Raw genomic sequence first — 17769 nt, 5'->3', positions numbered from 1 at the left:
TTTCTCGCCTTGCCCCAATCGCTACATGATATGATTTGGGCCATCGAGTTCTAGTTGAGTTGGAGTTTGTGTAGGATGAAGCTGAGGAGGACAGTGAGGAGATCACTGGAGAAACCAAGGCTTGAGGTAACGAGGGACTTGTGCGCTGATAGGGAGGACGGGACAGTGCTTGGGGTGAGGAGCCTCCATCAGAACCTGTAGGCTGGGGTGGGGGGGAATCTTCACCCTGAGTCTTGATCTGCTTTTCTTCTTTTTTTCTGGGCCGTAGGAGCTCACAGCACGTTGCCAGTTTTTTCTTCCGTCCATTTCTATCTGCCTTATCCCCTACCTCCTCAGCTGTTCACACATTTTCTGTTTGTCTTGTAAATGTGCTTAGGCCTCCTACTGTCTCTCATTAATATCACTTCTGCCATTTAATCATCTACGTTTTCCACCTAAGCATTTTATGAGTGTGTGCATGTGTTTGTGCATGTGTTTGTGTGTGTTTGTGTGAGTGCGCGTGTGTTTGTGTGTGTTTGCATGTGCGTGTGTTTGTGTGTGTTTGCATGTGCGTGTGTTTGTGCGTGTGTTTGTGCGTGTGTTTGTGCGTGTGTGTTTGTGCGCGTTTGTGTGTGTGTTTGTGTGTGTTTGTGCGTGTGTTTATGTGTATGTGTGTGTTTGTGCGTGTTTATGCGTGTGTTTGCGTGTGCGTGTGTTTGTATGTGTTTGTGCGTGTGTTTATGTGTGTGCGTGTGTTTGTGCATGTGTCTATGCGTGTGTTTGTATGTGTGTATTTGTGCGTGTGTTTGTGTGTGTGTTTGTGTGTGTATTTATGCGTGTGTTTATGCGTGTGTTTGTGTGTGTGTTTGTGCGCGTGTTTATGCGTGTGTTTGCGTGTGCGTGTGTTTGTGCGTGTGTGTTTGTGCATGTGTTTGTGTGTGTGTTTCCTTTCCCTCCTCCTTTCTCTTTGTTGTGCCTTTTTTCCTACATTACAACAGTGACTACACTTCAAAAGTACTTCATTGGCTGTAAAGCGCTTTGGGACATCCTGAGGTCTTGAAAGGCACTGTATTAATGCAAGTCTTTTTTAAAATATTGTTCATCTATGATATCTTCTAGTTCGGACGAAGGGTCCCACGCATGAAACGTCAATTTGTAGTATTATTATTATTAAAAAAAGTTGAAACCACAATAAACATAATCCAGTGTGTGCTGAGCCTGCTATCATGGATTTCTTCATCGGTTTGTATTTTTATACAATATACATAATATATTACTGAATTGTTCTTTGTGTGGCAATTGCAATTTTAAGGAGCAATAAAGTTAATTTGAAACCCCAAAAAGGTGTTAAAAATATAAAATATTTTCTAACAATTTCTTTTCATTATTTACTCACCGAACATTGTTCCCCATCATATTTACAAGCCCAGCTCCTTTTAGGTTTCAGAGACCAAAGACTTCTTCAAAAGGTGCAAGCATCAGATGCAGGACGGAGTATCAGAAGAATCAGAGGAATTTTGAGAAATGATGAGAAGTAGAGTTGGGAAGAGCTGAGAGAACATCAGAGAAATCTGGGGAAGGCAGGACAGGTAGAGGTGGGAAGAGCTGAGAGATGAAGGGAGAGGTGAAGAATTTGGATAAACCATAAGGGGCAACAGCATGAACAACTGAGGCATGTGGAGACATTGGAAGAATATGGAGAAAAAAATGACATTGGAGGAAGTATGGGGGTAATCAGATAGTTGTGGGGGCAACATCACGCCATACAAGTGCCAGGCAATGACCATCTCCAACGAGAGAGAGCCTAACCACCTCCCCTTGACATTCAATGGTATTACCCTGGTCATCAACTTCCTGGGGGTCACCATTGACCAGCCATATTCATGTTGTGGTTACTGGAGCAGGTCAGAGGCTGGGTATTCTGTGGCGAGTGGCTCACCTCCTGACTCCCCAAAGCCTTTCCACTATCCACAAGGCACAAGTGCTTGGATGAGTACAGCTCCAACAACACTCAAGAAGCTCGACACCATCCAGGACAAAGCATCCCGCTTGATTGGCACCCCATCCACCACCCTAAACATTCACTCCCTTCACCACCGGCGCACAGTGGCTGCAGTGTGTACCATCCACAGGATGCACTAAGGCTTCTTTGACAGCTCCTCCCAAACCCGCGACCTCTACCACCTAGAAGAACAAGAGCAGCAGGCACATGGGAACACCACCACCTGCACGTTCCCCTCCAAGTCACACACCATCCCGACTTGGAAATATATCGCCGTTCCTTCATCGTCGCTGGGTCAAAATCCTGGAACTCCCTTCCTAACAGCACTGTGGGAGAACCATCACCACACGGACTGCAGCGGTTCAAGAAGGCGGCTCACCACCACCTTCTCAAGGGCAATTAGGGATGGGCAATAAATGCCGGCCTCACCAGCGACACCCACATCCCATGAACGAATTTTTTAAAAAGTGTCAGGAGTGTGATGGAATACTCTCCACTTGCCTGGATGGGTGCAGCTGCAGCACCCCATCCACTGGCTTAAACATCTGCTCCCTCCATCACTGGTGCACTGTGGCTGCAGAGTGTCCTATCCACAGGATGCAGCAACTCGCCAAGGCTTCTTCAGTAACACCTCCCAAACCTGCGACATCCACCACCTAGAAAGAAAAGAGCAGCAGGTGAATGGGAACAACACCACCTGCACGTTCACCTCCAAGTCACACACCATCCCGACTTGGACATATATCGCTGTTCCTTCATTGTCGCTGGGTCAAAATCCTGGAACTCCCGACCTAACAGCACCTTCACCACCAACTTCTCAAGGCCAAATAGGGATGGGCAATAAATACTGGCTTTGCCAGCGATGCCCACATCCCAAGAATGAATTTTTAAAAAGCAAGAGAGCTGTACATAGGAACACTATATTGGTGAGCTCATTCAGGCCTTACTGAAAAATAAGTGTTGCAGACTGTTTGGGGTAATGCCTAATTCCAGTTAAATGAAGGAATGAACTCTCAGATATTTACCGTTCGCTCTCTTAATTTGATACCAATTGTAAAAATGGATGTAATTTTGCTCGTAATGTTTAATAATCTGAAATGCAGCCAAAAGCAATAGTGCAATATTGAACTGGAACTATCTTTTGGCAGAATGTAAATCTTTCACTAATAACTGCATATCCTATTTTTAGACATCCTATTATTCTAATGTCTAGACCTGGCTTCACAGTTCTGAATGATAAGACTAACATATCATGGAAGCCATGGCAATGAACCAGACCCTCAGTCTCTATAAAGAGGGTAGTTGATGGGCAGTGAATGTGAACACGATTAAACATGGTCAGTGCCTGTCCTCATTCCTTCCAATTGATGGAGTAAATTAATTCTCTCACTACCTGGTTGTTTAATTGCTCTTGAAATTGTTCTTCTTAGAGACAGTGGTTTATATTTACACAGTTCTGGAAGAAGGCATCATTGATAACCTCCCGAGAGGGCACTTATCATTGAATCTATTTACAGTGATAAGGTGGGTTTCAGGACCTTTGGACAATGTTCCTGTTTTCAGGCAATACAAATATATGCAATTTGTGCCAATGTTTTGCACAGGATATATACAGGATATATACAGGATGCATACAAGAAAGCATAGAATAAGAAAGGGACATTCAACCATGAAAGCCACTCCTTCCACAGACCATGTACAATCTCTTGGTGGAAAGTGTTGCATCCTGATCCACAAATGTTATCAAGCAAACATTCAGAATGTTCATCCATCCTCACATCTCCATTATTCAACCCTGGCTTTCTGCCCTCCAGGCCTTTCTGAAAATTCCCCTTCTCCCAACTATAGCATCACAGCAACATCATCTCAATTCCTACCCATGCTTAAAATTTCCCGAATCTTATTTGCAACCACATATTTATCCTTTACAGAATGAATTAAGTGTCGTAACCTCAATTGCCTCGACATATCCACCAATTTATGGGAAAAAGTTTGTTCTGTCTCCAGTTCAAGTTGGGGCTTGTTCATTTCAGTCTGTATCCTGCAGTCCCGTACTTGTGCTCTGATTCAAATAGCCTGCATACTTCCACATCACCTATGCCGCTTAGCACCTTAAAATTCTGGATTATGTCCCCTTTTTATCACATCCTAGACTCTTGCACTCCAACATCCAGCATCACCGCATTGTCGGTCTCCGGCTTCATTTTGTTTCACTTCCTCATCCGAGTAAGGAAAAGCAAAAGACTTGGATCATCAACAGAGCTGATTTGGAATCTCTGTTGAGCTGTTGTGAATTTCCTTCTTGATATCACTGAGTACTCAAGTGGGGCCTATAATGGTGCTGTTCTGCTTGACTGATGAACAGAAGGTGCTATTGAATTCTGGCCAGAAAAGCATACTTTTATGTCATATCTAGGACAGAAGCTTTCCATAGACAATGCCCGCACTGACTCCTAGGAGTGCAGGTTAAACTGTATTGAAATGTGTATGAAGCCCATTAAATGTTAGGAGATGTACGGCCTACTGGCCCAATGCTAGATAAATGCGAGTTCTTTCTTTCAATTCTGAGCAGATGGTGCCATTTCTCCAAAAGATCAAATGGGCGAGCCTTTATGATTGACTTAGCAGTCGTGGCCTTTCGTGTACAAGGCTTACCAATGATAGTGTCTGAATGTTGCATCACTGCAGAATCATCCTTTTACTGCTCTGGTTGGTATTAATTTTTTGTCGTTCTCCAAACTCGCACATGTACATGTTCGAATTGTTGAATGAAGATTTTGTACCAAAAATTTTAATTTTGTAAAGTTTTATCTGATCACCTTAGTTCAAACTAACCACGTGTTAAAAACAGGGTCCCAAAGTTTCTACCACATTTGTGTCCAGAGAGACGCGCAGTCTGGGCGCAAACACATTACACGGCTTAAAAGGTCGCAGGATTTTGGGAGTAAGTGGGTTACGCGCGTAACTAAAATACGCCCAAGCATCCGCAATCTTTTAAGTGCGTCCACGTTACCTCTGCGTCCGAATAATTTTCCGCCACACAAAACGGCCACTCCCCCAGATCTCAAACGGGGGTCAGGATACCGAAAAATTCCTGGAGCTTCCAAAAGTTAGAAGAACATTTAGTTGATGTTTGTCCACTCTGAGAATCCTACTTATCATGACGTGCTACTTGTGATATGATCAACTCAGTTTAGGAAAACAGGCTTTTGACCACGACCTCTTTGGTTAGTCAGACTGTTTCATTCAATCCAGCTACTAATAAAGCGTAAAATTAGTATAAATAGCTAATACCCTATCACTGAGGGCAGTGTTGAACAGATAATAATCCGAAACCAATCTATTCCTGCTTACTAGAAGATGCATGCTACAATGGTTGGAGATAGTCTGTGAGAAAACTTTGAAATGACGTCTGTTGAGTTACTGTGATGGGCAGAAATGAGTTAGAAATGATTTATAAATATGTGGATGCAGCATAGCAAAATCTGGGACTCTCTTCCCCCAAAAGGCTGTGGATGCTGGAACAATTGAAGCTTTGAAGACTAAGATTGATAGATTTTTGTCAGGTAAGGGTATCAAGGGATATGCTGCAAAGGCTCCTCAGCAAATGGAGTTGAGGTGCAGATCAGCCATGATCTGATTGAATGGCCGAGCAGGCTCGAGGGGCTGAATGGCCTCCTCCTGTTTCTAATGTTCCTATGTTCCTAAATGACTTTTGGAATCCTCTTCACTCGTCAGGCAGTACGGGCCAGAGCAGATGAGGTAGTTCAGGGAACAAAGAAAAAAGTTAGGAGAATTTTTTGTTAAAAGAGAGGATTGTCAGAACTTGGAATGTCCCACCAGAAACTGTGGTAGAAGCGGAATCCATGATAGCCTTTAAAAGAGAAGTGGGTAAATATTTGAAAAAGAAAAGTTTAAAAGAGTATGAGGAAAAGGCAGGAGAATGGGACTAAGTTCTTTCAGAAAGCTTGCAAAGGCATGATGGGCCGAATGGTCTCATTATCTGTAAAATTCTATGATTTGATGATTCTACACCACTTCAGTCTCTACGAGTGAAGCAGCCACAAACTTCAAACTGTCTAAACCCGAGCGTACATCAAACAAAATATTGCCTTGTAACTTCAGCAACCACACTGCACTTTGAAATGTCAGGAAAAACACCTTAATTCCCAACCCAGTGTACTGACTACAATGAAAATTATTTAAATCTTGGGCTTGTTCTAAAGAGAGGCACATATGAGAGGAACAGGAGGAGGCCATTCAGCCCCTTGGGCCTACTGCGCCATTCAATAAGATCATGGCTGATCTGCACCTCAACTCCGTTTACCCGCCTTTGCTCCATATCCCCTCGATACCCTCACCCAACAAAAATCTATCAATCTCAGTTTTGAAAGTTCCAATTGTTCAAGTAGGAGAAAAGGCCCTTCGACTCATCAAGCTCATTCCTGCAGTGCTCCAATTCATCCGGTCGAGCATCCAATTTCATTTTGAACTACTCAAATGTCGTTGCCTCCACCAGCTTCCAAACCAGAGGCCGATGAGCAACCGGGCAACGGCTCTTGCAATCCAGCTGTCAAAATCGGAGCTCCGACCTGCACTTGTTCTTCTTATTTACTGGTGTGAATTTTGTGGGCCAGGAGGTTTCAAAAGGACTGGCTTAGCACTGTGGCCTCATTGGTGGACAAATATTCCTTAAGATGTACGTAAATTAATGGGGAATGTGGATTTGGACTTTATGGTGGTGGTTTTCCACAGGGTTCTCCCGATCTCCCGTGGTGGCTTTGGCGGAAATCCTGGCGAAATGGCGTAAATGACCATTTTTAGCCGTAATCATCATTTCCCTGGGGTTCGCCCGATCTGCTACCAGACAACCACCTGCGGAAATCCCAGGTATATAAATATGTCGCCCCTGAGGCTCCAAGGTTGTGGGCCCACAAAGACAAAGCAGCTGTGCCACTTCTGTTCCAAACAGTTCTTTCCTTTTGAGTAAAACTTTTCCCCCAAGAAATATTAAAGATGTTACGTTATAAAATAAGCTTCTGGCCCAGAATTTGTTGGAGTGGGGCGTGGCCCCATTTGTTAGATGTTTTTCCTCACCTTTCAGCTCAAAGTCTTTTTGCACCGCAAATTGCAGTAAGTGCGAGCTGATAACGGCGAGGGGCAACAGGACGTCTGGGACCTCAGCGAACGAAGGGACCTACAGTCTATCCCCTTAACCAACGAGATTTAAGGATTGAGAAAGAAACAGAGGAACGACGGAGAAGGAAATCGGGTGAATCAGATTCAAATCAGGTACAGAAAGAGAAATAAAGAGAGGGAAAGAAAGATTGGATTAAGAGAGAGAGAAAAAAGAGACAGAAAGGAAAAGTAAGAAAACATTTTTTAATTTTAAATTTTAAAAACCTCGAGGTTGAGGGCGAGCTCCAGTTTTTGTGAGGCTAATGGCGGAGCGGTGCAAATCGTCCAGTAATTTGTGGCGATTCACAATTCACGGTGTATCTCTTCCTCGCCACAAATTGCTGGGTTATTTACACACTAATAACGGCGAACACCATTAAACTCGCCGCTTTTTTCCCAGCAAATTCTGGGCCTTTTGATCTTTTTTTAATTTTGACATTAAATCGGGTCATCTTTTTAACTTGAGAAATTTGACGACATTTTTATGCTCATCGATGGAATGTTGGCGTTGAGAAATTAAACACTTTTCGACATCAATCTGCGAAGATCAAATAAAACGGACGGTAGAGCCGTCTGGGTTTATCCAGCAATCTTGCATTTGTAAAGCAAGAGTCTCGTAAGAAGGGAGAGTGGGTTGGAGAATCAGTGCTACAGTGTGGTTGCCCTTCACAAAATCCTGTGCTGGGAGTGCTGGATCACCAGACATGCCCCATGGAGTCCCTTCTACTCAGCTTCAATGATATACCTTACCTCCAATCCAACAGAAGCATCTGCCCATTTTCCGCAACATCCATCTCCTCCAGCCCTACAAGCCTCCGAGATCTCTGCGTTCCTCCAATTCTGGCCTCTTGCGCATCCCCGTTTTTAATCGCTCCACCATTGGCGGCCGTGCCTTCAGCTGCCTAGGCCCTAAACTCTGGAATTCCCTCCCTAAACCTCTCCGCCTCTCCACCTCCCTCTCCTCCTTTAAAAGGCTCCTTAAAACCTACCTCTTTGACCAAGCTTTTGGTCACCTGTCCTAATATCTCCTTATGTGGCTCGGTGTCAAATTTTGTTTGATAATCGCTCATGTGAAACCCTTTAGGACATTAAAGGCGCTATATAAATGCAAGTTATTATTGTTTGTAGCCACTCTAGGCAAGACTGCTCATTTAGAACCAGTTTTGTGCTGAATTGTGGCCCGCACTACACAGCTCGAGCCAGATTAAAATGACTGAAAATTAGTTCAATTGGAACCCTTGTAGGTTGCACAGAAAAGTCTTCCAACCTGTCAGTGTGGGCTGAATTCAAACCAAGATTCCAGGGATAAAAAGGACAATATTTTAATACACTGTACCCCAGCTTCCCACTTCCAAATTAGGTGGATCTTCAGTCCAATAATACTCAAATATTTAAAAGGTACAGAAAATTGTAATTACTTCACAATATTGCCCTTCTCGAAGTGGATAGGTTGAAGCTGATGAAGTCCATTTCTGACCTTATGATGGAGGGAAGGTCATTGATGAAGCAGCTGAAGATGGTTGGGCCTAGGACACTGCCCTGAGGAACCCCTGCAGCAATGTCCTGGGGCTGAGATGATTGGCCTCCAACAACTACCACCATCTTACTTTGTGTTAGGTATGACTCCAGCCACTGGAGAGTTTTCCCCCTGATTCCCGTTGACTTCAATTTTACTAGGATTCCTTGGTGCCACTGATGCTGACTGAAGCACTGCAACTGTTGGCCTTACTACTGTTGCAGCTGGGATCAGTTAACTCAACATGGACCAGGCATCAAATCTGGGACATTCTTGGTCCTTATGGTTGAGTATCAGACCAAGCAGTGCATAAACCCTCTAAATCATTGAGGTAGCTCTAATCAAACATCCTAGCACCATGGATCCATCATGCACAAGTACCTTCTGCTTCATCACTTGTCAATGCTGCTTATGTCCTCAGATCCTGATAGCGTTTTAAGAAATAGGGTTCCATTTGATTACACAGAATTACATAGAATTTGCAGCCCAGAAACAGGTCATTCTGCCTAACTGCTCTATGCCAGTGTTTATGCTCTACACAAATCTCCTCCCACCCTTCTTCATCTATCTCCATCAACATATCCTTCCAATCTATAGAGGTCGGTGCTAGGACCACTGCTTGTCTTGATTTGTATTAATGACTTGTACTTGGGTGTGCAGAGCACAATTTCAAAATTTGCAGACGTCACAAAACTTGGAAGGGTAGTAAACAGTGAGGAGGATAGTGATAGACTTCAAGAGGATATCGACAAGCGGGTGGCATGGGCGGACACTTGGCAGATGAAGTTTAATGCAGAAAAATGCAAAGTTATACATTTCGGTAGGAAGAATGAGGAGAGGCAATATAAACTAAAGGGCACAACTCCAAAAGGGGTACAGGAACAGAGAGATCAGGGGGTATATGTGCACAAATTGTTGAAGGTGGCAGGGCAGGTTGAGAAAGTGGTTAAAAAAGGATACGAGATCCTTGGCTTTATAAATAGAGGCATAGAGTACAAAAGTATGGAAGTCATGATATAAAACACTGGTTCAGCCACAACTGGAGTATTGTGTCCAGTTCTGGGCATCGCACTTTGGGAAAGATGTGGAGGCCTTAGAGACGGTGCAGAAGAAATTTACTAGAATGATTCCAAGGATGAGGGACTTCAGTTACATGGATAGACTGGAGAAGCTGGGGTTGTTCTCCTTGGAACAGAAAAGGTTGCGAGGAGATTTGATCGAGGTATTCAAAATCATGAAGGGTCTAGATGGAGTAGATAGAGAGAAACTGTTCCCATTGGCAGAAGGGTCAAGAACCAGAGGACATAGATTTAAGGTGATTGGCAAAAGAACCAAAGGTGACAAGGAAAAACCTTTTTACACAGCGAGTGGTTAGGATCTGGAACGCACTGCCCGAGGGGGTGGTGGAGGCAGATTCAATCATGGCCTTCAAAAGGGAACAGGATAAGTACTTGAAAGGAAAACATTTGCAGGGCTACGGGGAAAGGGCAGGGGAGTGGGACGAGCTGGATTGCTCTTGCATGGAGCTGGCAGGGACTCGATGGGCCAAATGGCTTCCTTCCGTGCTGTCACCTTTCCATGATTCTATGATTGTATGATTCTTTCTCCCTCATGTGTCTAATGGAGTTTTGTGCAGAAGATGATTCAGCTTCTTGAGTGTTTCATTCCTCAGTGGTTCTATGATGTCAGCAATTCATTTGTGTTTTGGTAAAGTGGTGTTATCTACCACAACAAAGTTAGAAATATTCTTCACTTCCTTTAGTTCTGTTTAAACAAAAAAAACCTCTTACAATAATAACAATTGGTCTTAGGTCAGCAATTTCCCCAACTTGAGTTGAAAGGCATTTCCTTTTTCACGCTACATGTGGAAATATGTAGAAAAATATATATTTTTTTGAATAGCAATGATGCCTGTTGCCTTAGGAACAAAATTCATAACATCTACACACACATCACTGTAAATGTTGGAGAGAATGGAAAAGTCATCAAGAAAATATTTCCGATAAGGCTATGGAGAATACTGCATAGCAACAAGTAAACCTCAGTAGCTAGGATTACTTAAACAAATAGGCGATGACATGGTAACAGATGAGGTTAAGTACGACGAATGAGCTTAACTGACAACCTTTGACCCTCAGAAAGGAATTGGCACCAGGGTCTAGAAAAACCCAACGTTTATTAATTTCCTGCACACAGTTTCCTGTGATGATCGCTTTCTCCTTCTCTTGTTTTCTGCAGTGCTTAAAAGGTCTATTCATTTTTTTTAACAGAGTTTTGTGCATAAGTTCAGTTCCTGGAACAGTGAAAACCATTCACCATAATTTTCCATTCTGAGTAATATCCTAGCTGTTTTTGCTGCTAATAAACTAGTTTGCTGCTCTATAGGGAATAGATAGCATAAACTCCGATAAGATAAGGGATCATTCCACCCATTTTGTTTGTTTTGTAAGCGGCACTTACTCACCAATAACCTGCTTACCGATGCTCAGTTCGGGTTCCGCCAGGACCACTCGGCTCCAGACCTCATTACAGCCTTGGTCCAAACATGGACCAAAGAGCTGAATTCCAGAGGTGAGGTGAGAGTGACTGCCCTTGACGTCAAGGCAGCATTTGACCGAGTGTGGCACCAAGGAGCCCGAGTAAAATTGAAGTTAATTGGAAATCAGGGGGAAAACTCTCCAGTGGCTGGAGTCATACCTAGCACAAGAAAGATGGTAGTGATTGTTGGAGGCCAATCATCTCAGCCCCAGGACATTGCTGCAGGAGTTCCTCAGGGCAGTGTCCTCAGCCCAACCATCTTCAGCTGCTTCATCAATGACCTTCCCTCCATCATAAGGTCAGAAATGGGGATGTTCGCTGATGATTGCACAGTGTTCAGTTCCATTCACAACCCCTCAGATAATGAAGCAGTCCATGCCCACATGCAGCAAGACCTGGACAACATCCAGGCTTGGGCTCATAAGTGGCAAGTAACATTGAGGGTGCACCAGATAAGTGCCAGGCAATGACCATCTCCAATAAGAGAGAGTCTAACCACCTCCCCATGACATTCAACGGCATTACCATTGCTAAATCTCCCACCATCAACATCCTGGGGGACACCATTGACCAGAAACTTAACTGGACCAGCCACATAAATAATGTGGCTGCAAGAGCAGGTCAGAGGCTGGGTATTCTGCGGCGAGTGACTCACCTCCTGACTCCGCAAAGCCTTTCCACCATCTACAAGGCACAAGTCAGGAGTGTGATGGAATACTCTCCACTTGCCTGGATGAGTGCAGCTCCGACAACACTCAAGAAGCTCGACACCATCCAGCACAAAGCAGCCCGCTTGATTGGCACCCCATCCACCACCCTAAACATTCACTCCCTTCACCACCGGCGCACCATGGCTGCAGTGTGTACCATCCACAGGATGCACTGCAGCAACTCGCCAAGCCTTCTTCGACAGCACCACCCAAACCCGCAACCTCTACCACCTAGAAGGACAAGGGCAGCAGGCACCATCTGCACTTTCCCCTCCAAGTCACACACCATCCCAACTTGGAAATATACCGCCGTTCCTTCATCGTCGCCGGGTCAAAATCCTGGAACTCCCTTCCTAACAGCACTGTGGGAGAACCGTCACCACACGGACTGCAGCGGTTCAAGAAGGCGGCTCACCACCACCTTCTCAAGGGCAATTAGGGATGGACAATAAATGCCGGCCTCGCCAGCGATGCCCACATCCCATGAACGAATTAAAAAAAAGGTGTAGGTGTATAAATGTCAAGGACCCTGAATTTCCATGGGATTCTCCCGACCTCCCTCTGTAACTTCAGCAGAACCACCAGAGAAATGACATAAACGGGGGTATTTTAGCCGTAAAATATTCCGGGCAGAGGTGACGTGGTGATCGGGCTCTACTGCAATACCCACCACTGTCAAACATGCCTGCTGATACTCACTGGTTAGGTTCATGCATGGTTGCCCTACTTGGTTGCGGTACCTCAGGGCTGCCGAAACCTGCCCCAACATAACTTCATCCATGAGTGTCTTCAGAAGACGGATGGAGAGAAGAGAAGAAAACTTGGAAGAAATATTTTGTTGGGATCGGAGAACTATTACTTAATGGATGCACAGATTTCTCAAAAATCAGTGCCATCTCCATAGACTTTTTTAGTGCTGATCATTCTTACATTGTTTAAAAGGTACCAACAAAAAAACATTGTGGCAACTGTCAATCAAAACATCCAATGGAACCACATGCACTCACCCCCATGGGTTAACATCAAGGCTTGGGCTGACCATTGGCAGGTAACATTCGCACCACATAAGTGCCAGGTAATGACCATCACCACCAAGAGAAGGCCCAAACACTTCCACCTTACCTTCAACAGCACCATCATCACCAAATCCCCCACCATGAGCATCCGGGGGATCACCACAGATCCGCTTATCTGGAGCCACCGTACCAATAACATGGCTGCAAGGTCAGGGCAGAGAATGAGCACTTTTTTTGGACACTGAGGGAATCAAGGGATGTGGGGATAGGGTGGGAGTGAGGTGGAAGATCAGCCATGGTATTGAATGGTGGAGCAGTCTCGAGACCTACTCCTGCTCCTACTGCTTATGTTCCTATGTTCTCACCTCCTGGCCCCTCAAAGTCACTCTGCCATCTACAAGGCTCAAGAGAGCAGTGTGATGGACTATGCAACAACATTCAAGAAGCTCAGCACCATACAGGACAGAGCAGTTCTCTTAGTCAGTCTTTATGCCTCTAGAAATCAATATCCACCCCCTCCACCAGCGGTGAACTGTGGCTGCACGATATATGATCTGCAGGATGCACTGCAGCAATTCACCAAGCTTATTTTGACCGCACCTCCCATTCCCATGATCTCCAACAAGGGCAAGAGCAACACCATCACCTCCACGTTCCCCTCCAAGTCACACCCTATCCTGACTTGAACATTTATCACTCCTCCTTCACCATCACTGGGTCAATATCCTGGAATTCCGTACCTATCTTCATCATGGGACCACCATCAGCACAAGGACTGCAGTGGTTCAAGGAGATGGTCCCCCACCACCTGCTTCTCAGGGCCACTAGGGATGGACAATAAAAATGCAGCTTTGTCAGTGTCAAGAGCAATGAAAAGAGACATAATTTTAGATTCTCTGATCCATTCTGAATGAGCCCTCTTTAATTCAGTTTAGCACTTGGCCACCTTCAGCTGATCTGCAGCTACTACTGTATGACCGATGCATACAACCTACTTGAGATCCAGTTATGAAATAAAGACAAAACTTGGGGGAAAAGGAAACCAGCCATCTTCAGCGGTGGAGCGGAGGGTGGCATGTGACCATTCAAGAAGAGAAAGAGACTAGACGAGCCATTGTCCCATGATGGATACCATCCACAAACAACTTCATGATATCTTCAGAGTGAAATGGCAGTTTCCAATTAAATATCAACTCAAAATGGTAAAGATACACCATCTTGATGCTCGTTGATGAACCGGGCCCTAAATCTTTTCGCACAACTGCTCAAGGGCTGACAATGCCCCTTTTTGTCATGCAGTTCAGCTTATCGTGCTATCTTTTTTTGTCTCCTTCCACTTTTCACAGCTGCAGGCATCTACACAACCCTTCCTTCCTCTGGGAGACTGAAGCCTCATTTAACCGCAGCTGTAAATTCACATTTGTGCCAAATTTACAGCTGCTTGCAATTATAAAGCGGAGTGTAAATGGTAACTTAATTATCTCCGATCTTCGATCCAAGCGAAATGTTCTATGTCCTGATGTTGGTTTAGTATTAGCTCAAGAGCAAATGGATTCAAACCAGGCCATCGGTCTGATTCAAAGCTTCTCTTCTGCTCTGCTGGATATGATGGAGCAAATGTCCTTTTCTCATTCTATGTCTGCCTTTCTTATATAACAGTGCTTTTGTTGGACAGAGAGCATTGTATTTGGTTATCTGATGGGGATGCTTCATAATTGGATTGAACTTAGGAATTTGAGCATTTTGAGTTCATTCCTTAATGGCCACGTCCAGACTAATTATGGTTCAGTGACACTTTCAGAAACTCTGCTGCTCGTATCCTAACTCGAACCAAGTCCCGTTCACCCATCACCCCTGTGCTCGCTGACCTACATTGGCTCCCGGTCCAGCAACGCTATGATTTTAAAACTCTCATCCTTGTTTTCAAATCCCTCCATGGCCTCGCCCCTCCCTATCTCTGTAACCTCCTTCAGCCCTACAAGATCTCTGTGCTCCTCCAATTCTGGCCTCTTGAGCACCCCCGATTTTCATCCCTCCATCATTGGCAGCCGTACCTTCAGCTGCCTTGGCCCTAAGCTCTGGAATTCCCTCCCTAAACCTCTCCGTCTCTCTACCTCACTCACCTCATCGAAGACGGTCCTTAAAACCTACCTCTTTGATCAAGGAGAGTAGGAGGTTTAGGGGTGATCTTATAGAAGTCTATAAAATAATGAGGGGCATAGATAAGGTAGATAGTCAAAATCTTTTCCCAAAGGTAGGGGAGTCTATAACGAGGGGGCATAGATTTAAGGTGAGAGGGGAGAGATACAAAAGGGTCCAGAGGGGCAATTTTTTCACTCAAAGGGTGGTGAGTGTCTGGAACGAGCTGCCAGAGGCAGTAGTAGAGGCAGGTACAATTTTGTCTTTTAAAAAGCATTTGGACAGTTACATGGGTAAGATGGGTATAGAGGGATATGGGCCAAGTGCAGGCAATTGGGACTAGCTTAGTGGTATAAACTGGGTGACATGGACATGTTGGGCCGAAGGGCCTGTTTCCATGTTGTAAACTTCTATGATTCTAAGGTTTTGGTCGCCTGTCCTAATATCTCATGTGGCTCGGTGTCAAATTTTGTTTGGTAACGTTCCTGCAAAGCGCCATGGGACATTTTACTGCATTAAAGGCACGTTATAAATGCAGGTTGTTGTTGTAAGGGTAGCACATTCCCATTGGAAACAAAAATAGGGAGAGATGCATAACTGGCGGCCGATCTAATATCGTCCCATTTACTCATCGCCCAAAATTAAAATTACCCCCAGTATGTGTTTGATTAGCAGCTTTTTATGAAGTTAACAATCATTTAAATTTACTTGGTCCTGGTGCCTTTGAAGTATTCAAAGAGAGATAGCCAAGTTAGTTTGCTTCTGTCAAAGAACCACTACAGAAGAATATTATTTATTATAGTTTTGCATAGTTGTTGTTAACTATTTATTAATTTCTACTGGCTAACTCAGCTTAAAAACTACTCTATCATACATGCTGTGTTACTGCTACTATTCACTTGTTCTTCCACATTTTCTTCCACAGATGAATAACTTTGTTTGGTAGTTAAAACCTAAACCAAAGTCTAGCGTTGTGTTATTCTGCTGTCTTCTGAAGACAAGGTGGGTCATTTGAAATAAAAAAGAGCCTTGCATTTATATAGCGCCTTTCACAACCTCAGGTTGTCCCAAAGTACTTTACAGCCAATAAAGTACTTTTGAAGTGTAGTCACAGTTGTAATGTAGGAAATGCAGCACCCAATTTGCACACAGCAAGATCCCGCAAACAGCAATGAGATACATGATCAGATAATCTGTTTTAGTGATATTGGTTGAGGCATCAATATTGGCTAGGACACCGGAGAGAACTCCCCTGCACTTCTTCAAAATAGTGCCAACAGAATCTTTTACGTCCACCTGAGAGGGCAGACGGGGCCTCGGTTTAACATCTCATCCAAAAGACGGCACCTCTGACAGTGCAGCATTCCCTCAGCACTGGCACTGAAATGTCAGCCTGGATTATGTGCTCAAGTCTCTGGAGTGGGACTTGAACCCATGACCTTCCGACTCCGAGGTGAGAGTGCCACCAACTGAGCCACAGCTGACACCAATAGAAATGAAAATCAGACGGTTTCTGTGATGGACAGCTGATCCTGAGCATCAAGTTGAATATCTACCTGAAGTTCCCACAAACCTTGGGTTGCACTTACCTGGGATCAATGGGTCACAACCTGCTTCAAGGTCATAAAACAATTCTTTTTTTTTAGTTCAAATGTTTCTATTCTTTCATCTTCCATCAATGCAGCGCGAGCAACAAAAACGCCCTTTTTGAGTCGGGAGCATTGAATTTGACGACAAATAATAAGGTGCATTTCTTCGCACTAAATTTTGACCTCTCTTTCTTCTGGATTTCTGATTTTGTGCCGATTTGCCGGACTGCTGGATCACATCTGCCATCTCGTGGCATAAAGTCTACCAACAAATCGAGAGGCTCTTCTTTCCTGATCTAGCCTTCCCTTCAAACCGAATGAAAACTACATTTATCGTAGGGTTGCATCCAGCCCTTGGAAGGAAGTACTGCGTAGTTTGCATAAATAAATTCAGATTCAGTGCAGCACTTTAACGTTCTTGCCAACCTGAAATGAGGCCAAATTCCCAAAGTATTATTATTTGACCATGCTTAATCTGAATGAATTGTCAGAAGGCTGGGATTTGTCAAAGCAAAATAATATAATGCTCTTATTTACACTCCTGTACGTCAAAGTTCAAGTGAAAAATTCTATCATAAATATCATCTGTTTTATCTAAAGTAGACAAAAGGTACAGAAGCAGCTAATTAATTTCATATCTCTCCATTCCCACTCCTCCTCCTCCCTCATTTACACCAGGTGCATTTTTGGTCGGTGACGTTGGGAAACAGTGAGAGCTTCCACAAAGTGCCCCCATCTAGTGGCCTGTTTCACAAATATCATCTGGGCTGGGGATTTTCTATAATGCCACTCCACATTGCTAATCTATTGTGCACTTGTGTTATATATTGTTATTTTGTTACAAACAAAGGGCAAAAAGTTTTTTCTCCCAGCTCCCAAAAATGCAAATTGGGGAGGGAGGGGGAGAGGATTGGGAATGGAGAGATGTGAAATTAATTAGCTGTTTCTGTACCTTTCCTCTGCTTGAGATAAAACAGATGATATTTATGATAGAATTTCTCACTTGTACTTTGACATCCAGTAGTGTAAGGTTTCTGCTTTGACAAATTTCTGACAATCATCGTATCGAAGTATGTTATAGCACAGGAGGAGGCCATTCGGC

This window comes from Heptranchias perlo, chromosome 26 (assembly GCF_035084215.1).
Source record: "Heptranchias perlo isolate sHepPer1 chromosome 26, sHepPer1.hap1, whole genome shotgun sequence".
NCBI lineage: Eukaryota > Metazoa > Chordata > Chondrichthyes > Hexanchiformes > Hexanchidae > Heptranchias > Heptranchias perlo.
The sequence above is the reverse complement of the archived record's forward strand: the minus strand, read 5'-3'. Positions refer to the sequence as shown.